Source organism: Corapipo altera, unplaced genomic scaffold (genome assembly GCF_003945725.1).
Source record: "Corapipo altera isolate COAL_440 unplaced genomic scaffold, ASM394572v1 0, whole genome shotgun sequence".
NCBI classification, from domain to species: domain Eukaryota; kingdom Metazoa; phylum Chordata; class Aves; order Passeriformes; family Pipridae; genus Corapipo; species Corapipo altera.
In genome coordinates this window covers 60,311,965-60,336,524 of record NW_020884872.1, presented here as the reverse complement: position 1 = coordinate 60,336,524, position 24,560 = coordinate 60,311,965, and the positions used below count along the sequence as shown (strand labels likewise).

The following is a 24,560-nucleotide window of genomic DNA, read 5'->3' as shown; positions in this document are numbered from 1 at the left end:
GAAAGAGAAAGTGTTTTAAAACATAAGCAGTTTCAGTTTTGTTCATCTCATTCAACTTTGTTCTCTGTTTTCCTGTAAAATAGAAAATTAAACTACATGGGTGAAAAAATCATAGAGCTCCCAAATTTGTAAGCACTTGGTGAAATGTACTGTATATTGAAATTTAGAGGTTTTGCCAAGCTCTGATAAAACAAATAAATCACCCTTCTTGGAGAAATTTTTTCATGGTTTACTGAATATTCTGAACATGCTGCAAACTCAACTGAAAGTAATAATAAAATCTAATCAAAACTATTACCCATTTGTAGACAAGAAGAAGGTTAAGAAAATGAATCATGATTTTTATAAAGTATTTTCTGGAAGGATTAGCTCCTGTAATTCTCGTAGGCTATGAGAAAGCCTTTGTCTCTTTGCTATTCCTACCCTTACTGTAATGTCAGTGTACCTCACAACTCTTACTGTATTTAACACAATAATGTATTAATATAGAGAGTTCATTTTCTTCATACAAGCCTATATCATGCTATTTTTTGAATTTGAGTTGAAAATGCAACACAAGTGTTGTTAACCTAGGGGTGTTTTAATTATTGTTGAACAGTGCTTACAACACATAGGGGAACTTTTAGTTTCTCAACCTTCCCTGACAGTAAGGAGGCTGGGGGTGCACAAGAAGTTGAGAGGGGATGCAGCTGGGTAATGAAAACATTACCACCATATAGGTATATTCCACACAATATGACATCATGCTCAGCAATAAGTGCTGCAGGGAAGAAGGAGGAAGGGAGAGAACATTTGGAGTGATTACGTTTCTCTTCTCAAGTCACTGTTACATGAGGTGGAGCCCTGCTTTCCTAGAGACAGACAAACACGTACCTGCCCGTGCAAAGTGTTGAATGAATTCCTTACTTTGTTTCTGAGTGCATCTATGCTTTACCTATTAAAGTGCCTTTATCTCAACACACAAGTTTTCGTGCTTTTGCCTTTCTGATTCTCTCCCCCATCCCATTGGTGTGGACTGAGCAAGTGGCTGTGTGGGGCTGAGCTGCACGCTGGGGTTAAACCACAACACAACTCCATGAATTATAAACTTTATTTAATAGATGGGGAAAATAGAGCAAACATAGCAAGCAGACCTATTGAATATCCCTGAGCAAGTCTATGACTCTAAGAAACTGAAGATTTCTTGTCATAGGCTAGAAAACAATACTTTGTCCATTTTTCCTGTAATTTGTTACTTCTATTTGCAAAGTACACGCAGATAAAACAGCCCACACAAAAATGATAGAATTTTCCTTGATAACTGAAGAGGATGTAGGTCAATCTCCTCACAGAAAATACTACACTAAAAAAGTAAATTGCATCTGGGGTTTTGGATGTACCCTCTGCAATCCATATTTAGCTATTTCTTTTACAATGGGGAAGACATGCTTCTTATTGTGATTAAACTGTTTCCCAAAAGTCTTTCAAAACTAGAATTGCAAATATGCTTTTGTAGTTCTTCAGTTTGTTTGTTTGGTTTGCTCTCTTCAAGGCCTGACCTCTCCATCACAGAGGTCACAGTTCCCTAAGCCTACACGAAATCATATCTTTTCAAACTGGGACTGCTGGAGCAGAAGGCACTGAACACATCCTTGATGTGAAACCTCAGTGGTTGTGTTACTCTAGAAAATGCAGAACCCTGTGGTAGGCCAAAAAATCCTATTACTCTCTAACACTCCAATACGGTTTTATTGGAACTCTGTATTTCAAAGTTGAATACATTGGACTTTTAGCTCTGCTATAAGCCTGACTAGGAGTGAATTTTATAAGTGTTCTTATAGTTTAAATTAGACCATGTCCAAATGCATTATTGCTATTAGACATTAGCTATTCAAATTACTTTATAAATATGTACTGCCTATAGAAAACATGAATGGAAACCACACTTATTCTACGTCTTTTTTGTACAATGATAAAAATAAATCCCACATTATAGAAACATGCAAAATTGAAATTTTCACAATACAACCATAGAGTTGGCAATATCAAAAATACAGTTAATTTTGCCTTGGCAAATATAGGGCATAGCTTGGAACTTTATCAAAGCTTTTAAAAAAAGTCTTTTAAATACTGTTTTTTCCTGGATTTTACTGAACTCTTGGGAATCAGTTGCTTGTAGCTGATGTAGAACTGTTGAGATAACTGATGACATAACACGTCAACAACATGAATAGTCTGATGCCACAATAAATTTCAACAATCTAACATTGTAAGCATCAAGAGAAAACAAAATAGAGCAACAATTTTATCCCAAAAGGATAAAATACTTCTTCTGTGGACTATACTGAAAAGGAAAACAGTAGGTGTATGCGTGTTGAGACCTAGAGAATCTTGTTGCAGGGTGAAAGGTTGGTGTGGTCTTCTAGATCATAGTCCTGTTATACACAGAGCAACCTGACCTTTAAACCCATGAGAACTCCATGCAATTTAGGCATGTAGTTTATCCATCTATAAGCATTAATAAGTCAGTACATGATTGTTTCCTACAGTATATTATCAAGTGCTTCATCCAGTATAGTATTAAATAATTCACGTTGGGCTTCCAATACTTCCACGGGGAGATTACTATGGACTAATAGACCTCACAGGAAGTTTTATTGGTGTAAAGTCTGCATTTTTCTTAGTTCATTTTCATTCAGTTGTTTCCAGTTATGGTGCCTTGGACCTCTCAAAGCAAATTCTATGCCTCCTAGATGTTTACACTATTCAGTTGCTTGTAGTGATATATTGCATCCTCTAGTAATGAGTTTCTGGCCAGTGGTATCCACTCTGTTATTTTTTACTCTTCCTTCATAATCTGTCTTCCTCAGTATATTTTTATGTTGACTTTCTTGACATGATAATTAGTTGTAAATTGGTGTATTAGCAGCAACCTTGAAATCAGATTGTTTAATATGGAAAATATATGGACCAAGAACTAACTTAAAAAACTTGGCCGGTACATTCTCACATACTTATTTCATCATCCAGCATCAAGGATATTTTGAAAAATTTGTGTTCTTAGTGAAAACACATCAACAGTTGAAAACTGAAGTCCCAGTTGGGACTGTATGATTTAATGACTCTCGCTTAGCATCAATCTTATGTCATTAATTTTCTGAAATGAACCATATTGACAAGCATGTACACAAGTTATTTAGCCATGACCTGCCACTGTTTTTCAGTTGTTCATGCCAAATGAGAGCATACAATATGACTAGAAGTCCCCTGAAATATTGTTGAAGATTATTGTCTGAGGCAGATGCTTGCATTTGACTGGCCTACATATTCCAGTCTTATGTACTATGGAATTCCTTCCCTCTTTATAAGAGGTTTGTGATATGGAAATTTAAACAAAAATTCAAATCCTTCGTGACCACTGCAAAGCAGTAAAAATCTTACAGTTCTGAATTTAAAACTCATGGGTGTACTGTAATTAATAGGAATATTTAGGAATAATTACATGTGATTTTCTTTTCCTTTTAGTGTAAGCTTTTATAAGCTACTCAATTAAGTCTCCAGCAGCACCTTCCAGCTTAGTAACTTAGCTGAACATAAAAGGGAGAATTTTGTTATTTAAATAGTTCTAAAGATAAATTATTCCTTTTTTTTTCTCAAGCAATATAGAATTTGTAAGGAAATACTGCAGTGGGTTTTCACCTGTCTTCTTAGAGTTTTCAATCTTTTCACCATGTTTTGTTTCATGCTATTTAGTTATAAGCCTTAGTAATGTATTGTCAGCATGATTAAGAAGGCACTGAAAATAAAGCATGGGGATAGTTAGAATCAACTTAGATTTTAAGTATTTTTAATTTTGGATGTAAATTTTAATGAAAAACATATTTCCAATGGCAATGGAAGACTTTCAAATCACTCAGTTTAGACCTTCAGAACAGACATTTAACTTAGTATAAGTGTGCAGGTTGCCTGCATAGTAAACAGAGAAAGCTAGCAATGTTAAAAGGCTCTTTGGAAACTACCATCTTGTTTTACTATATTTGTAATTTTTGCTAAAAGAGTTGAAAACAAAGGAAAGTAGTTGCTCTTAAAAATTTCAATGAAAGACCAGACTACTACTTAAACCAGCAGCAGCTGTTTCAGAGATGCGTGTTAAAAGGTTTCCAGTAGTTTAGGTGACAGATTTTCATGAAGTTATTTCTAACTCACAAAAATATCAGTGAATATTCTTTTCAATTCTTTCTTTCCTTCCTTCTTTTTCTTTCTTTTCTTTCTTTCTTTCTTTCTCTCCTCTGCATCTATTTAACAAATTGTGCTATCATATCAAATGCACAGAAGTAATGTATAGTATCAAAAACTCAGCATATGACAATAACTAATGGTACCCAAGGACTTTACTCAGTCAGATGCTCATGACCATGTGTCACTTTCCTTACTTCAGCACCACTTCGGAAGCCATATAGTCTTGTTATAATTAGTCCTTTGGAGAGGCAAGATTTACCAATTCAGCCAGAAGACCAGAGTTCACGGGTTTTTTGTTTTGCAACTCAGAGCATGAACAAAGGTTCTTGCACTCACCTGAACCCAAGAGTGTAAACACATCCAAAATGACCCAACTTGTTCCTACATGTATGATGAATATTGACCTCTGATGACTTTTGCAGTATATAGTAGCAAAAAAATATATACCTCTCTCTGCTCTTACCTACTAGAGCACTTATATTTTCTCCCGTCAAGTGATTTTTAAAATCATAACTCAAAACTTGTAGTCATTTTTAAAAAGGAAAAAAATGCAGAACTGATGGTAGAAATATGAGGGCATTGCTGAATACCTACCCAGACCTCCTGCATTTTGGAGTAAAGACAGTTCTCAGTTAATAAATAATAAATAAATAAATAAATACATAAATACATAAATACATAAATACATAAATACATAAATACATAAATAATGTCCCAACCAATGCAACTTACATATTTGACTCAATGTTTACAACAAATAAGCAAAATCAAAGCAAACAATAAAACAAAATCCCAAATCCTTTCAGAACAGAAAACAGCGAATAAAATTTGCCAAGTGGAAAGCCCCGTGACAGCCAGAATTCTGCCTGTCTAGATTACAGATGGTGAATATAGCTAATGTAGAATAGAGCTAGCTGTAGAAGACATGGAGAAGGCAAATCAACAAGAGGAAAGAGAAAGTGCTGCAAGTGAGGATTTGAACCATGTATTTTCTTTTTCTTATATATATTGACTTCCTGAGATGAAGCAGTTTTGCACTAGAAATTGGAAAAAAATGTTAGAAGGTATAAACAGCTGTAGGAGCCATTCATTCATGGTTAGCTACTGTCACATTGTTAAATTTCGATGCGTTACTTCCATTAGGACAGCATGTCATGTTCCCCCTTGCAAGTAACATTGTTAAGTGATGGACAATGCACATCTGTTCCCAACATGTGTAACTACACAAAATCTGAGGTTTTAAAAGGATCTACAGATGAGCTCCACTAGCTTATTAGCTGTGAAGCTCTTGTGGCATCCATGTAAAGTTAAAGAAGGCACTTCATCATCACCCTAGCCCTGATTTCTATTATACAAAGAGAACAGTCTATGCCAGAGTGTGATTGAGTACACCTGAGGTCTGGGTTGTCTTCTAGAAGTGCCTGCCTCTGCCTGTTGCCAAAGATAGAGCATAAAATAACACTCTTCTGACTTAATTGTGAGGTATATGTGAGGTACATAGGATGAATCTGGCCTCTGTACTGTGCTCAACCAGGTCCAACAACATAAAGTTTTTAAAACGCAATGATGTATAAGACTGTAGAGGAGTGTTAAAGAGAGATGTGATTTAATACTACTGTTGTGATCTGTTTATTTAGGAGGAATTTTTCTGCCAAGCATTCACATAAGTTCATCTGGAAAGATGCTTTAGTACTGTGAAGGCTTTCATACACACCAATAAATGAAACATCCTTATGAGTCACAAGCTCTATAGATTCTCACACTCTCATTAATTAGCAAAGAGGTCAATTTGGTGGATGAGAAGGTGAAATCCCATTTGGTCTCATCACCCGCCATCAGAAAAAATGAGAACTGATGATTCAAAGGTACATCTTTAGTTTAATTGCATTTCACATTTAAATAACATAAAACTGTTGGCTAGCAACAAATCCTCTTAAATCACTTATAACTTTTGTGCTACAACCAGACTCTCGCATAGGTAAAACCACTTCAGACATGAATAAAGATTTATGAACTACTCCCAAAGAGCATAAGGAAAGACAAAGCTCATGAACCCTCTCTCAGACAGAATCTGAACTGTTCAGCTGCACATTGTAGGCTATATAAATCTGATATTTTCATTTCTTTTCATTTGCAGAATAGTGGTACTCAGTAGCACCAAACACTGACATTGTCCAAGGACAGAGAAAGAGTCAGTTGAGGAGTCAGGATTTAATTTCCAAAACAATGCAAGTAGTTGGAGACCATATAGAGGGAAGGCAGGGTCATAGGGCCAGAGGCATTAAATCACAGACTAGCAGTATGTATAGATCCAATTTCAAAGTGACCTTGGACTTAAGCATACATTTTTTCTGGTCATGATTAATTATAAACCTCAAGCCTGTCATGAGCAATGTAAATGATTTCGCAACAGACTATGTGTATTAGTCCAGAAAGGGCCCAGAAGGGGCAATTCTTTCTTCATTGTTGTAGCAATATCTGTATTAAAAGTAAAATAGGCTGGGGGATAATAAATTCAAGATTATGATCAAGAACCAATTCTTAGATATGTTCCTAGGCATTTAAATACCAATCAGCATGCCAGTAAAAAACTCCTGTGCCATAGTTGAGAATCATAGAATTATAGAATGTCATGAGTTTGAAGGAATCTATAAGAACCATTGAGTCCAACTCCTGGCCCTGGTACAGGACAACTGCAAAAAACACACTGTGTGTCTGAGAGAATTGTGCAAATATTTCTTGAACTCTGACAGACCACTTCCCTGTGAAACCTGTTCCAATGTCCAATCACCTTCTGGATGAAGAATCTGATTTCTTAATATCTAATCTAAACTTCCTCTGACATAGTTTCACATCATTTCCTCTGGTCCTATCACTGGTCACCCGAAAGAAGAGATCAGTGCCGTTTCTTCCTTCCTCGCTTCCGTCCTCAACAGTAAGCTGTAGACCACTATGAGGTCTCTCTGGTTTCTCTTTTCCAGGTTGTGTTTGTTAACAGTATCAACCATGCACTTGCATATGCTATGATGCCAACTTTTGTATTCTGATCTTATAAATAATAAGTAAACTCAGTAAAAAGTGCAATTCTGCTTCACTAGAAAGTAAGTTGACAGAGTTTTGTTCAGACTATGGTCTATACCTCTCCACAATAACATGTTCTGAATAAGACATGCACAACTCAGAGATCTATTTCCACATCATTAATAAAAGCTATAAATTATATATGTCCATTTGTCTTGTGACAGTAGACAAGATATGAGCCCCAATTCAAAGGAGTATGTGCATCAATAACAGTGTTAATATCGAAAGTATCAAAGAACTAAAATACTGAAAGCATTCTAAGTAGTGTTGCACAAACCATCCTGTTGTTTGTGACACTTGCTCTAACACCACCACTTCAGGAACTGCTTGTGATTATCTGAATTGCAACAAAAATTAAAGCTCCAAATAGCACTAACACATGATAACTTTATGGCCTATTCCTCCATGGCAACTGAGGCATTATACTTATTACACTTAATAAATCCTATTGCAATTTTGCAGAATGACAAAATGGTTGAGGTTGACACAGATGGCTGCAGATCATCTAATTCAACCCCCAGCATATTCAAAGACCAGGTTGCGCAGGACCATGACTAAAAAGGTTTTCAATATTTCTAAAGATGGAGACTATACAAGCTCTCTGGGCAACATGGGCCAGTGCTTGAGCACTGGCACAGTAAAAACAAGTGTTTTCTTTGTGTCCAGAAGGAATTTGATGTGTTTTGATTTATGGTCATTACCTCTTACCCTGTCACTGTGTACTTCTGAGAAAATCATGGCTATGCCTTCTTCATTCCCTTGCATTATGTATTTACACATATTGACAAGATCCCTCTTAGCCTTCTCATCTCCAGGCTGCACAATCTCAGCACTTTCAGCCTCTCCTTATCAGGCAGATGCTCCAGCCCCTTAATCACCTCACTAGCCCTTCCCTAGATTCTCCACAGTATGTCCTTATCTCTCTTATACTGGGTAGTCCCAAACTGGACCACTCACTCCACATGTATGTCACCAGCACTGAGTGGAGGGGAAGACTCATCACCCTCGGTCTGCTGGCAGTACTTCTAACGCAGCTCTTTCCATGCTGGCCCTTTGGTGTTGTTGGCTGATGGGCAGCCTGTTTTCCACCAGGACCCCCAGGCTCTATTCTGTAAAACTGCTCTCCAGTCTGTGGGCCCACAGCATATATTGGTGCAGATTTTGTCTGCCCAGGTGCGGGACTTCCCTCTTCTCTTTTGCAGAACTTCCAGTTGAAAGGCTCCCAGTTGCCCATTTCTTCAGCCTGTGTAGCTTCCTCTGAACAGCAGTACAAGCATATTGTCTATCAACCACTCTTCCCAGTTTTGTGTCCTCTGCAAACTTGCTGGAAGCATACTTGATCCCATCATCCAGGTCACTAATAAAGATGTTAAACAGTATCAGAATCGCTATTGAGCTCTGGGACACAATGCTGGCAACTGGCAGCTGGACTTTGTGCCAGTGATCTTTCAACCAGGTAGTTCAGCCAGTTTTCAGTCCACATCCCTGGTCATCCAGCTGACCAGAACTGTCTATAATTTTAATAGATTATATTAATACTAGTATGCATTATAACTTGTTCTAATTTATCAGTGCTAAATAGCAAAACAATTTGCCTGATGTTGACTATATAGAGTCTGATCTGACTCTAAATCATGGTTGCCCAGACATCAACGGTCCATCATAAGCCCAGGGGATGAAAGATATTATTGACTGGTTCTGTCTTCCACCTATCTGAAGTCATGTTGTCACCCCAGCCATGGCAACACGTAATTCTGGCTCATCTATGGTCAAGGAGTCAAAATCAGAGGATGCATTGTAGAAAGAAATCTAACAGCAAAAAAGATCATCCCATGGTTACAGAAAGGGGACTTTCGTGCTGAAATGTGACAGTAATTGTATTGTTGACCCAGCACAAATATATTTACCATAACTTGTAGCAAGGCTATCTCTGACTTTGTATAGCAGTGGAAAAAATTGGCCAGCAATTTAACAAGCAATAATTTCAACAACTCTAAGCTCTAAATCTAGACATTTGTGATTTCTAACTCTGAACAGTACCTGTAAGTATATGCAGAGGAAGAGGTACTACTTGGGGTTAGTTCATCTAAATTTAAAATAGATATTTCAGATAGAAGTGAATCAATTTCTGCATATGTCTTTTTCTCTCAGTCAATAAGGTGACTAGGTCAGGCTAATTCCTAGTCCTTCTTCAATTCCTAAAGGTAGAAATAGCTGAATCCACATTGTGAAAATGCTGTGAATGAAGAAAACAGAGGACTTGGAAGTAGTGTACCTGTACAAATCCACAGAGAAGTCTTAAAGGGAATAAATGGGTTATTTATGGAGCTTAGTGATCAGGAGTGTGATGATGGAAGTGACAGTGACAGAAGAAAAAGAGGAGGGGTGAAAGTAGTGACGGGGAAGGACAGTAGATCACACGTGGCCATGTAAAGTTGAAACTGGCAGCAATCAAACAAGGAGATGTCAAAATTCTGCATCACCTTGCTAAACCAAGCATAGGGAGGCAAACCCAGAGTAAGGAGTTAGGTCAAGATCTTGGAGTCACAGTCGTTAAACATGTGAGTGGGTAAAACCACTTTAAAAGCTACATATAAAATGTGATAATGAAATAAACATTAACTTAATTAGGATAATCAGAGACAAATCATTCCCTTTTTATGTATTTAACTGATCCATGTGAATAAAAAATTATTGAAAAGAAAAATTAAAAAGGTAGATTAAGGACAGACGAAAGACATTGATGTTCTAGACAGATATCAAACTACCCAGCCACTCTTTGATGACAGTATTTAAGACACCTAAAAATGTACCAGTATGGAGGTTACAATGGGTAGCACAAAGGCAGGAAGTGGTTGTTCCTGGCAAAGGTGTCCAAAATGTATTTAACAATCTTACAGAGACTTTTCAGGAATTAATGTTTAGAAATAAAAAAATGACTCTATTATTCACATTTTTGGTGATTCGTAAGATATTTGGTTTACTCTGATAGACTAAGAGCTCCTCCCTTCATCCCTGGTAATCAACATTCGCATGATAATATCAGCATCCCCATAACGCTGATATTCATGTATTGCGGACATTGGGTTCTCTGCAAATTTGCTCAAACCTCTTTTCTCCTAAGGATTATGCCTGTCTACATGGGGATATTGAACTCTGAGTGGTGTAGTCTTGCTGCTCCTGGATTTTTGACTGGTTCTGTGTTATTTTAGTCTACTTCTGAGTCTTAATATTTACCCTCCTGTTTATCTTCCAGCCCCAACAAATAAAGCACTGCCTTGACATTAAGCTTGTTCTGGGAACTTATCAGAGAATCTTGACAAGATTCTTGTTTTATGATGACATTTTATGTTTTTGCTACTTCTTTTGACTGGGATTCAGTGGAGCTGCTCTGTCTATGGGACCACTATTTTAAGGGGGGCAAGAAAATAAATTATAAGGAAATTAAGTGTAAACTGGTTTGCACGAAAAAGGAAAAAAGCCACAGGCGAGTACTGTTGTATTTTGCTTCATATTGTCCATTTAAAAAGTCTTCACTATAAGCTTTTATCAATATAAGCTTTTATCAGTATAACCATTTATCAATATAACCAATTCTTTATCTTGACAAAAAGACCACTCATGTTTAAAGTAACACAGTATTTATCACTGTGTTAATAAAGCAACCTTTATTAAATCCAATATTCTGTGTCCAACAATAGCCAATACTGCAAACTCCAGGAAAAATGACCAGTGCACTGATTTGTGACATACTGCATGTCAAGTAAAAATTTATGTTGTGTGTTTTGAGTGTAATTTAGTTATAACTGAAAATTTAAAGTGCTGCGTGTGTATCCTATTTATTTACTGAATTCACTACAAACGGTTTATTATTCTTTGACGATATTTTTCATCCTTAGGAAGATGCCCTGAAGGGTTGAGGAGAATGAGTATACATATGTAGAAGCCAGAAACATTCGATCTCATTAAGCAATGAAAATTGTCAGTGTAATGCAGGAATGAAAGTATATGACATTGCTAGTCTTATTTACACAGATGATTAAAAAGAGATAAAGTAGCTGACCCAGACAGCTAATAAATACAGCATTAAAAACACAGCATTTTCCACCTTATTTTTTCTGACCTACTTTTCTTTCCCATAATTGTCTTACAGTTATACCCTGAGTTCATATATTGGTTGTATTCATTATTCTGGTTTCCTAGTTATTTGTTAAATTTAGTAAGAATTTGTTTGATTAGGTTTGATTTAGTTCCTCTTGGGAGCCCTGAAGGACTGGGAAAGATAAGCAAATCCTACAAGTAGGACCTACGCATGTTCTCTATCTCATTAAGGAATGAAAAGTGCTGGGTTAAGGGAAGAAAGGAGAAGTGTTTTTCCTATTTACACCGAACTTTTAAAAAGCTGTGGTACGGTTCTCTGTGTTGTTTAAAGCTAACTACGTTCAACAAACTTTAGAGCTCATTCAAAACCAAGGGAATTGGATATTTCCCAGTATATGAAGTTCACATCCTTAATGAAATTTAAAAAATAACTGTACAGAATCTCATTTTTTCCCTATAATTCTATTTTTTCACATCATTTTGTCATAATAAGAGTGCCTCACTAATCAACATTTCAGAACTGGATTTTCAGAATATTAAGACTTGGCCTTAAAAAAGCCTATACCTTTATTTAAGAAACAGAGAGACTATTTCAACCATTAACAAAAAGGTAGTATTTGGCCCTTAGTTAACTTACTATAGTCATTTATGCCTCTTGCGAGCAGTAAAGCAGAAAGAAATGAATTCAAAATATTAAACCTTTATTTTTTTCTAACATTACCAGACTGGAGTGTCTGATTTATTACATTTTCTATGTAGTCTATGTGCAAAGTTGACAACTTCCACATTGTGTGTCCTACCACCCCTTCCAAAACTGGTAAAGTCTACTTCTGTCAGTTTGTTCATGTTTCAGAAGCATTTTTTAAAAGGAGCTTTAATTTTGTTTGCAAGTCTAGTATTTGCCCTTGAGAAAGACAAATTAAGATCTATTCTTCTCACCATTACAATTATTTTCCTCAGGAATTTTTTAAACATTTTTCTACTTTTCCCTACTCACATGATTTGCTAGATAAACACATTGAGAGGTACAGCAAGGACACATTCCCCTCAAGTATTTTATCTTCACTGGGAATTTAAAATAAAATTCCTGTAATACGTTAACATTGAAATGTTCATAAGTCACTTAAATACATATTCAGATGTAGGATTAGTTTCTCATAGGCCACTACTTCACTGAACATATAACCTTGCTCAAGCAAGAACTGTAAAAACTGCAAATCCAGTATGCTAGAGAGCATTGAATCACAGAATCATAGAATGGTTTGGGTTGTAATAGACCTTAGAGATCATCTAGTTCCAACCACCTGCCATGGGCAGGGACATTTTGCACTAGACCAGGTTGCTCAAAGCCCCATTTATCCTGACCTTAACACTTCAGGGGTGGGGCATCCACAACTTCTCAGGGCAACCTGTTCCAGTGTCTTACCACCCTCACAGTAAAGAATTTATTCCAAACGTCCAATCTGAACCCTCTGTCAGTTTAAAGCCATTCCCTCTTGTCCTATCACTACACAACCATCATAGTGACTTTTTCTTCTTCCCCACCCAGGGGCAGAGGTACAGAACACCATGCTGCATCTTCTGAACAGTTGTCACACTTCCACGAAAACAGGAAGGTTAGAAATAGTTCTTTTAAAAATTAAATTTTATTTCTGATGAAAACTGAGGTTCTCATGTAACCTCTAAATAAAAACAACTTTACCTGTTGGTAAAGTAATCATCACTAAAAATCAAAAAAAAAATCCATAGGTATCAATGTTATCAGCTTATTGAATGCACGACAGTCTCGTTTTATTCAGTAATACACTGAAGGATTACAGAAGCATAAAATGAAATTTGCTTTAAAGGAAACCCAGCCCCTAGAACCAAGTCTAAATATTACAACTGAATGAGGAGGATTTTTGCAGAGAACTGGGGTAAAATTACCACTTAATGCCACTACTTTATAGACCGGTCAGAGGAGATCAGACTGAGAAAGGTGCTAAGGCAAGTGTCTAATCAAATGGAGAGACTAACTGTGGTCAGAGGAATAATTAATGAACTTAAAATTAGAGACCTATTTCAGCAGACAATCAAACAGATGACAGGATCTTGTTCTTTAGGAACAGCAAGGAGAGTAGTTTTCATAGTTTCAAAGTACTCCTCACAGAGGTATTGCAAAAGCCATAAAGCCTTTTCAGAGCTAGTGTTTTGAATCCTGACCCTGACTCCTGATGGGATCAGCATAGAGCATCTGTGTAGCAGCCAGGGGTTCCTCACAGCCAGGGGCAGGATTTTTTCCTTAGTTACAGGTTGACACTTGTCCAGGAGATGTTTGCTGCTGAGAGATGCTGAGATATACTAACTTGTGCCTTTTACAGTTACTGTGAGGCAGCTTGTCTTAAAACAGACAAACAAAAGATAAATAGGGGTGCATTAAAAACTAACCATGTCTTTATGCTGTATGATTATTACAATGTTTGAGATCTAATTTAGTGAATGTTATCTGTGCTTCACTAAGAAAGACTATTAAATTGGTTTTGTTTTGAAAAATGTGCTGCCTCCTTTATTTTTTTATTTGTGTATACAGGAATTTGCATTCCCTGGTCCTTATTATTGTCTGACATGCACCATAACATCATCTTATCCCTTTAGCTTTGTTCCATTTCCTTTCATACTACCTCTTAATTATGCCTTTTTCACCTCTAGCCTATGGTTTCTGAGCCTTTAATACACATCTGTGCCAATTCCACCATCCCCAAGGCTTGTCAGGTTAAAGATTAATGAGTAGACTTTACCCAGAGGCTTTACAAAGGTTACACATAATTACAAATGGGTATTTTACGCAATGTTGAAAATGTGAAACCTACTAAAAAAAAAAGGGGGGGGGGAATGATGAAATTTATTGGATTTAACCTAGATCTTTTAAGACAAAAAAAAAAAAAAAAAGGCAAAATTACCATGAAACCAAACAAGTTAATAAGTTCTGCTCTTTGTTACAAAGATGGTAATAAAAACAAAAACACCATATGGTGGAAATTAGACTGCATCTCAAGCTTGCAACATCACTGCATCCTAATTGTCCTTTCAAGTTAAGTAAAATGTGTTTCACGAAGATGTAAAGACAAAAGGGTCTATGACTGTTGGTAACTCTTCAGTTTGCTAAATTTTCATATTTGACCATTTTTAAAGGAAAAAAGAAAACATTTTTCCGGTGGCAAACCCTTAAAAAATTGCTTCACCTAGATGCTTGATGAGAAAAACTTATGCTGGCTAGTCATCTTAATTTTTTATTTTCTCAACTTACAGAAATACCTTAAAATGCAAACTTAGTGTCTGGGACAAGATTTTGATAAGTACAAGTCTAAATTTAGGTTCATAAACCCATGGTATCATACTAATGAAATAGTCTGACTTTACAAAGTTCTAAACTTCAGCATATCCCATTTAAGTTAATGGAACTACTTTGAAGTCTGCCTTCAGGCGCTTTACTTGTTTGCTCCTTTGTTTCTAGAGCTGATAAGTGGAGATTTATAAAACAAAAAGAGCAAAAACACAAAACCAAAACCAAACAACAGAACAACAACAAAACCTCCCTCTTCCTTTTATATTGTATTATTAGTGTTCAAATTGTGAGCTAAACCTTTCAGAAATGTCTAAGAAACTTGGATACCTTAGAATTTGCTTCCAACTGTGGACTGTAAGACTACGTTTTCAGAGGTGCTTTGTTTCTTTGTTTTCAGATAGGCTTGTTGGTGACTTCAGCTCTATAAAAACACTGCAAATTTTAGTACTATTACTTTTTTCAAATCCTTACTGGTAAAGGAAAAAACCGGGTGTCTCAAGAACCCTTTTGTGCAAAAAGTGTTACCACTCTTCAAGAGTAAGAGAATAACAAAGTGAACACCTAAAACTACTGAAGTCCTAGAATTGTCTCTGAAAATTATCTAAACCCAGATGCTTTGTATGTTTATTTGGATTTCTCATTTAAGCATTTGCAATATAGGTGCTCTGTTTCCTTCAGTTATTTTCTTTCTTTTTTGCCTTCTCTTTTGCCTGTGAGCAATATCTCTCTAGCTTTAATTCCAGTCATATATGAGTTTAACTCTTTCAGTAAGTGGCAATTGAATAGACAAAATTTAAAATGTTGCATTTGACCATTAAGCAACTTGAGTTCATATTTGAAACACCAGATAAATTGTTGGATTTCATTGCAATTCTGATTATTAAATATAGAACACACTCTCACATTACATGTTCAGGGACAAGGTCCCTAAATGATGAGATGCACATTATGCAAACAGTAAACCAATCTTTCGATTAGTACAAAGAATTATACTTTATAATTATTACCGTGTTCCTCTTATGTAGTTTTACAGCTGTTTATGGCAGATGATTATTTTATTAAATGCTAATGTCAGAATTTGACATAAAACTGGGATTCTATTTTTTTTGCATGAGTGAATGACTCTAATTTAAAGTAAACATTATCACTTACAGTTTAAAATTCTAATTTCAGGAATCGTTCTTTCTATTCAGTAATAACATACTTTTATAGCTGATCACAAAGCAAATTTAACATCACCGTATTTTTAGAGAGGGAAGCAAATACTGAGAACCAAAAGGAAAGCAAAACCATCCAGGCACTTCCATAGGAGAGCAGTATTTTTCACCAAAAAACTTGTCTTAAAAATGAGACAGTCTTATTTAAGTTTTTTATCACAGAGTGTTGAAATGCTTCACAATGTGCAGGGTACTTTTGCATATGTAAGTAGTTTCTAGCTCTCTTGTAGAGACTGAGTTACTCTGAAAGCAAGGCAAAAAAAAAAGAGAGATGTAAAGGCTGACTCGAATCTTACATTCAGAATGCTTAAGTCTGAGGAGGGTTAATTTTTAAATGTTTTGATTTATTTTAGTTTTTAACATAATTATTGCTTAGTAAAAAAAATCATACCTTTGGGAGCACCACACACTGCCCTGAGGGAGTCAAGTTCCCTTTTGCAGCATAACCAGAATATTTTGATTTTTTTATATTGTATTTTGAGTTATTTTTTTTTTAAAAAGTATTTATTTATTTTCCTAGATGTGAATAGGAAATTCTTCTTTTAGGAAGAGCATTGTCAACAGGTTGAGGGAGATTGTCCTGCCTTCTACTCAGTTCTAGTGAGGCTGCATCTGGAATGCTGTGTCCAGTTCTGGGTTCCTCAGTGCCAGAGAGGCATGGAGCTCCTGGATTGGGTCCAGCGGAGGGCAGTGAAGATGATTAGGGGGCAGGAACAACTCTCTTGTGAATAACCTGAGGGAGCTGGGCCTGTTCAGCCTTGAAAAGACTGAGATGGGACCTCATCAATGCTTTTAAGTATGTGAAAGGAGGGTGTCAAGAGGACGGATCCAGGCTCTTCTTGGTGGTGCTAACCAACAGGATAAGAAGCAACAGGCAAAAACTCTTTCACAGGAAGTTCCACATAAACATGAGGAAGAACTTCTTTGGCATGTGGGTGACCATGCACTGGAATAGATTGCGCAGAAAAGTTGTGGAGTCTACATCACTGGAGATATTTAAGAACTGTCTGGACAAAATCCTGTATAATGTGCTCTAGAGCGACCCTTCTTGAGCAGGGAGATTGGATCAGATGATCCACTGACGATGACCCTTCCAACCTTACCCATTTTTGAGTGGGTACAGAAGCAAGAAAGGACATCTATTTCAAGATACTAAACATTCTTTTCTGTGGTGCACCAAATAAGGATTTTTCCCACTGCCTTGGAGATGAGGGAAAAGTTAGAAGAAAAGAGTTTAAAAGAAAGTTAAAAAGAAATTCAGTGTTGGCTAGTGATACACCCTACTTTTCTTTTGAAGGTTATTTTAAAATTACAAAGATGTCTCATAGTTCCCGTCACTAAAAGATACAGCTTAATTCTTTCTCCCTGGACCTGCAGAGCTGAAACTTAATCATACAAGTAGATCCACACTGGCTTCAGTGAAGGTGCTTGTTTGTTTGTATCAAACTCAGACACATATTCATATACAATTCTGTAATTATCAATGTGCGTAACATTTTGCAGGACAGCCACCTCATGTTTATGTCTGACCTGCTCTAATTACTTTAAGCATGGGTAAAAATTCTTGTCCTCCTGCCAGGCTACCACACTTTTAACTCTGTATGAGGCTTCTAGGAAGGAAAATAAATCTATGTGCGATCTTTTGCTTTCAAGGAGTTTTCCTATTGTTTACTTAACTTCCACCTAAGCTAGAAGTAAACAGGTAGATCAGTTAACAATATGGGAAAAGAGAATTTTGCATAGATTACAGTTTGCATGAAAGCAAAGCACAGCACAGCATGGGTGCTGGTGAAAAGAAGAGAAGAGGCATAAATCACATCCTTACACTATGAAAAAAATCACTCTGCTACTGCTTTTAGTGTGCATGAGAGGCAGGTTTGAACATTCAGGTGTATTCTTCAATCTGACTTTTGAGTGGAAAGTGTAGAAACCGGAAATGTTTTGAATCTTAAGCAGCATTCTGAAAAACATTTTGAGAAAATCTAGAAAGAACATATTCCTTTCTATAAGAGGAACAGTCAAAATTATTGACAAAGTAATTTCACTTCATGACTGACTTCTACTACTGTCTTAAGATTTCTCCTTGTGTGAGTGCCTACACCTGGGTAGCTACAGATCCATGGCAATGTTACACTCTTACATCAGTATGTCTGAGTACTAAAGGTGTCATTGTAAGCCAGTAGCATGGATTGCAAGGGACCCATGAGATAGTGACTATGTTACATTTTCTTTAAAGTGTGCTCTTTTGATTCGGTGGTTTTTCCTTCCGAGAGTGTTTGTATCTTGATGTCTTGGATATCTCTAATCAAGTGACATAGAAAGTAGAAGATAATTTTTTTTTTATTCAATTATAAATCCATTTAATTTATTCTAAATTTGTTCCAGTTTTCAGATTGCTATAGCACAAGAACAGTGAACTGGACCAGGTGGGTCTACTGCTACTGAAAAAAACCCCCCAAAACCCAAAACCTTTCTTCATCTGAATCTTATCAGAGTCTGTCATTTGGTTATTTGAATTTCATGAAAACCTTCCCAATAGGTGACACATAGAAGTGCCCTCAAACCTTGGTATCTTGGGTCTCATTGCACTCATATTAGCATCCATCATCAGGTAATTTAGACTGGAGAAAATCATAAACTTAGATGGATGGTAAAAGCAGTACAATAATTACAAATATTTTTAACTCTATAGCATGTGTTTCATTCAGGTTACACTCTAACAATGATGGCTAATGATACTCTCCACTAATATAAATTAATATCACCTACCATTTCCTTCTACTGTTCACGTTGTTCTTTTTTTCCCCAAAGCAGCTTTGTTGTTCACTGGAAATATACATATGGAACAAGTGACAGCTAGTCTCTGTGGCAGAAACATGAAGGGAATTTGAGTATATTTGAGATTAGATTGATTTTCCAAACAGAAAATATAAGCAGAGTATTTCTGTGTTTAATGAAAACTGCATTCGTAGCAACAGAAAAAAGGAAAATATGCAACATGCAACCGTTTACTACAGTGATATAGCTGCTGTGCTTAGCCTGAATAATAAGGGTTTAAAAACTTATGCAACAAAGTTGAAGAAAGCTAATATACTGGTACCTCTGAAGAATATATATTAATTATTGGAGAAATCGAGACCACAATAACAATAAACTGGGTTAAACCAAATACCCATCAGTTCATCTCCAACAATGGCCAACAACAGATGCCAATAGAAAGGATTAAAATAGGTCAAGCGTACAATGACACTTTCTCAGCCTCCAGCAATATGTGGCTCTTGGCTTTCCTAAGCTAGAAATGTCATTTTGAGGTGTTGTTTGGGACCAGATTATTAAGAGTGGGGAGGAAAGAAAAAGTCTTTAAAATTGAATGTTTGTACTGAGCCCACTGTAAAATATCTATAATAAATTTCTAAAATATTGTTCTATTTCAATTTTCTTGTAGATTGTTTACTTAGAAAAACCTACAGGAGCTTATAATATCTAGTGTTAATGGGGAGTGAGGAAGTGTTAAAAAAATGCAGAAGCACTGAATGTTTTCAATAAAATCTGCACACCAACTGTGAAACCTCTATGACATAGCTCCTAGTAGCTCAAGAAAAAGTTACTCCTACAAAAGTTAGCTACATTAACATGTAGTGGTGTACCTGTTCTTGTGGGCTATTAGGAATTAGAAAAAGCAATGAAAAAATCCTGAAAAGCCACAGATGTCCCAGTTTTAGAACATTAGAACCACAAAGTATTTAACAGGGGAAAAAATCCCAAACAAAGAAACATACCCACAGCAGAATAAACAAACAACTCTACAAGGAGCAAAATTAAAATAATATCACAAGACAGAGTGCTGGATACACTGTCATGTAACTCTTCTATCCAGTTCTTTCTTCTCCTCACAATCTTTTTCTCGCCTGAAATTTTATCCCATGTTACAACTTGGTCACTGCAAACTCAACTAAAAGGAAAAGTGATATCACTCTAGAATCAGCTTCTTGGAGCTAAGACATGAAGACGTATTTGAGAGCATTAATAGATGGGTAGATTTTCAGGTTCACTGTACACACAAGATGAAAAAAGAAATCATAGTAATATTAATGCTTAATCAGTAGGGATGAATTGGAAACAGATCTCATTGATAGGAACTATGTCCTGCTGAGATTACAAATACAGCTGACAAAGTAACCTATATGTACATAATCTGACCCAGAAGTTCATCTTATTTTGATTAATAGATTTGTTCTATTAAAAACAAATAAATCACTGTGCTACATATTCAATGGATTAAAACTGGCTGGTAGTCATCATATAATAGGAATGTTTTTAGTGGGATCCCACCATGGTCTACTCTTGGCTCCACGCTAGTCGATATTGTCAAGGTCTATAGATTACATAAAATCAGTGGAGTGGTAGATCAGGATGAGGATTGGTCAGTTCCACAGAGCAATCAAGTTCCCTTAGCAAGATGAGACCATACAACCACCATGCCTCTTAAAATAATGGAGTTCAAGGATAAGCATCTGTGAAAATGGAATTTAGGTCAGAGTTGCAGGAAGAGGGAATGATTTTTGGAAAACTGCTGTTTCTGAAGTGCTAAATAGAATATGTTTCAAACATGACCTCCTGGTATGACAGAATACATAAAAAGCAAAGCAGTAGTCATATTCAGAAATAAAGAATAATGCTGAGAGTATTATTCCATTGTATATAACCATTAATAATATTAACAAAACAGTCAAGAAAAATTTGTTGGTTGCAAAAGGGGATGTTTACAAACTAGAAATATTTAATGAAGACCTAAAAGATCTACATAAGACCTGGAAAATCTCACTTTTTCTAGGAGTCTAGTGCTCAGTCCTATTATTGTATGGGAAACGTTATGAGTTGGTTTGATCACTGTGAGTGTCAGAGAAAGATTTCTGACTAGCAAACAATGATAAAACATCTTCCACTGGAAGGGAAAATTAATCTAGATAAATTTAGAGTGCTAATAAGTGATTTTTAACAATGAAAGCTATCAGTTGGTAGAAGAATTTATTGCATCATCTATCTATTTCATCATCTATTTACAACCTGGTGAAGCCTCTGCTACTTGAAGGCTCTACCTTTTGTAAAATATATTCTTCAATTCACCCAAGGTTGTAGGTGCAGGAAAGAATATTTGCAGAAGAGATGCTCACAAAAATCTGTACATGAGGAATCGAAAATGTTGTTATAGATGGGGAGGGGGGAAGAAAGAGAAAAAAGCTACATACAATGAATGAACCAAAAGGAAAGTACCTTTCCTGAAATAAGATAAAGAAAGGTCTCAGTAACACTGATGAGGTACATTTGGGATAACCATTTAAACATTTCTCAACTTTTTAAATTTTGTATTCATCTCTGCAGTGCTAAGCACGGCTAATACCAGGGGGATTAGTTCTAAGCACACAGTTGGCCACAGAAGGAGAGAAGGGGAAACAGTTGCTGGAAAATGTGTTGATGTACAACTTTAGACAAGCTTTGCTGCTGTGAAGGCACAGAGAAAATGAATGTTCAACAATCACCAGTGTCTGATGACCCTCAGCCAGCAGTGCACTTGAAAAGCAACAGTGGCACAGGTCAGAGCACAAATGGAATGAATCATGTGCAGGACTTATTCTACACAGGGCTGCTGTGGGGTTGGATAAACATTTTGCTCAGCGCATTTACTCTTCTGCGTGCACTTCATCCGAAACACACTGAGCTCGGCCAAGCATGGATGCTGAAATGGCCCCCACAAGAGGGGGTCCTCTACAAGAGGTGTAGAAATACCCACCTGTAATGGGTGAGCAGCTTCTGATTGGGTCTTCTCAATCAGTGGACAGTCATCAAGCAAAAGTGACACCATCACAAACAAGCAAGTCAGAGGCTTGTGTACATGATGTTTCTCTCAACTTCCATATTGTTGCCATATTTCTAGTTCCAACTTGTGAAAATACTAAATAGTTCCATATTCTATAAAAAGATTAAATCATTGTTTTGTTGTGGGAATGTTATCTTGTTTCCTTTTATTTTCTAAATCAGAGTATCATTCCCAGATATAGGCAACTGAACAATCTCTAGTTTTGGTTTTTTGTTATTACCTCCAAATCAAGAAGACCATTTTCTGAAAACTTATTACTCTCAACTGAAAATGTGGAATTCCTCATAATAGTCTGTAAGACTATTCCAATATGGATTACATTCGATGATATTTACTTAATGTACCCAGTACAGGTCAAAAGCTCATAACAAGAAAGTGACCTGACTCCAAATCTTATTTCAGGCAGCAGAACATTTCATAATTCAGGCTGCATTGTGGTTTTGCACAATCTTTCCCTGAAAGCCATGTATGGAACAATCAATGTTTTCAGCAACTGTTAATTAGCACTATTACAGACTGGACTGCATTATGAATCAGTGCGACAGAACAATTCAGAACAGCCTGAGAAAGAAATGGGATCTAAATAGAAGTGCAGGTTCTGCCTGGTGAAAGTTTTCTAAGTATTTGAAGATCAGTGTGTCCATGACAAATAAAGCCACGTGAAGCTCTGTCCTGTAATATATAAAGGTCAAAGAGGACAAGTCAGAGAAACCAGTTTGCTCATAACTGGACAAATACTTCTCAAATCAGGTGTTTTAGACAGACAATAAAACTCTCTGAGCATGACCCCATCTCTCAATGCAATAATAGCTTTGTGAATACTGCTCCAACTCCTGCCTTGTTATATCCCAGGGTGACTGGTACATCCTGTCTCGCTACCATTTGTAAAGATATTTAAACCTGCTAATGACTATTAGTGTCATAACCTGGAGGGAAAGAACTTTCTGCCAGACACTCAGATAAATACATCTGTATTTTCAGAACCAAGAAAAGTCTCTTTCATTAACAGCATCCTCCTGGAGGTTTTCAGCCCAGTAGGAGTACATGCTCAACATCTAGAAGGGGAAAACCTGCCATGACTGTGTGCCTGCAACTCAACTTCACAGGTCTCCCAACCAACCAATTGCTAATACATGTTACCACTTGTGCCTGTGTAAATGCACATTAACCCTTTCATTCCATTTTTTTGTGTTCAACTTTTATTTCAGAGACTCATAAAGGCTACCACTGGTAAGAGTCTTTATAGTGGAAAAGAGAAAATATTCCTGACGAGGAAGAGAAAATATCCCTGAACAATCACATAGTTTCTAAATGTGACTACTTGTGCTTTTCATGTGGTCTCTCTCTTTAGCAAAAACCTTAGCTGAGTATCTCACTGGTATCTCTGGTAACACAATGTGAAAAACAATGTCTGCCTCTATAACAGAATAAAATTAACCTATAGCTCAGACTGTTGCTGCTAGCTGAACATTATTTTGCTTTGACATATCCTTGCAGTGTCCTCTGCTTTAATTAATAATGCTGTTGCCATGTATTATGAAAGTCACTCTTTTACACATCCTGTTATCTTTCCAAATTAGGCATTTTAAAGTTTAAGCCTTAAGAAACACATAAGAGTATTTTCAATCAAAAGTCCAATCTATTTACATGCACAAGAGATGAAAGATTTTTCATGCAAGTGGTTGTACTCAGGTTTTTATTATTTCTGCTTCAGCAGAAAGCAATAAATATGTCTTGAGACATGGGAGAAAGTTAATAAAAACTGTCCTTTCCTCTTTGTTCTAGACCCTGTTTTAAAACCAGCTTGTCTTTCATGAACAAATTAATTGGATTAGCTCTGCTTTAACCACAAAGGACAACACTGTATGTTACAAGCATATTTGTATAATGAACCATCCCTGCACTGGTATACTAGGGGACTGATTCTGAAATCGTATTGAAGCAAGTATTGGTATTAACATTACAATTCAGTTTGTGGGATACAAATAAGAAGAGACACAAAGTGTAAAAAGTCCCTGCACCAGTGAACTAATGATCAAAATAAAAAAGATCTGTATAGTGAATGATGGTATAGATGGGAAGTTTATCCTCAATGAGCCAGCTAGTCAGAAGGCAGCTCTTCACTGTCAAAAGATATTAAAATGCTATACCCAGAGACATTGTCAATGAAAATTTCAGTGTGGTTTGAGAAGATGTCAACAAAAGGAATAAAGCCTTATAAAAATAAATAGCACTTCTTTCCTGAGATAGTAATCAGGCTGCATTTTTTAAAAAAATTACTTTTTTTTATTGTGGTAATAAAATTTAAGCTGAGACTATTGTAACGTTAGTTCTTATTCAACATGTTCATTTTTTTGTTAATATAAATGGTTTTACATAAGGGTATCATAAGAGTATGTACTCCCAACTCCATCCTTTCCAGCTTTCATTGAGCCTCATTTGTGTTTTGTAAAAATAATTTTTGTGTTTTTCTGAGTGTTTGTGCAATATCTCAATTCAGAATGGGTCTCTGATTGCTACTATAGCAAATAAATTAATAAGAACTAGAACAGTCATACAGGAACATAACCTATGGAATTGAAATGGTCATAGTTTATTAAAAAAATTTTTTAAAAAAATTGAGTTGTCTCCTTTCAAAGTAAAAGTGATCTTTTGGTTTTGTTGCTGGCTATAAACAAGGGTAAGTATTGATACTGGAAGACCCATGAATACTTACTTTCCAGGGTATTATTATGCTATA

General features: G+C 36.2%; 1 long non-coding RNA gene across 1 annotated transcript; it reads left to right on the top strand.

The window, feature by feature from the left end:
* The first annotated feature begins 804 nt into the window (after positions 1-804).
* Positions 805-23,675, top strand: LOC113950529. Its single transcript, XR_003528769.1, has 4 exons — positions 805-886; positions 18,328-18,368; positions 21,325-21,536; positions 23,606-23,675. It is a non-coding gene; the product is annotated as an uncharacterized LOC113950529 (long non-coding RNA).
* Positions 23,676-24,560: the final 885 nt, after the last annotated feature.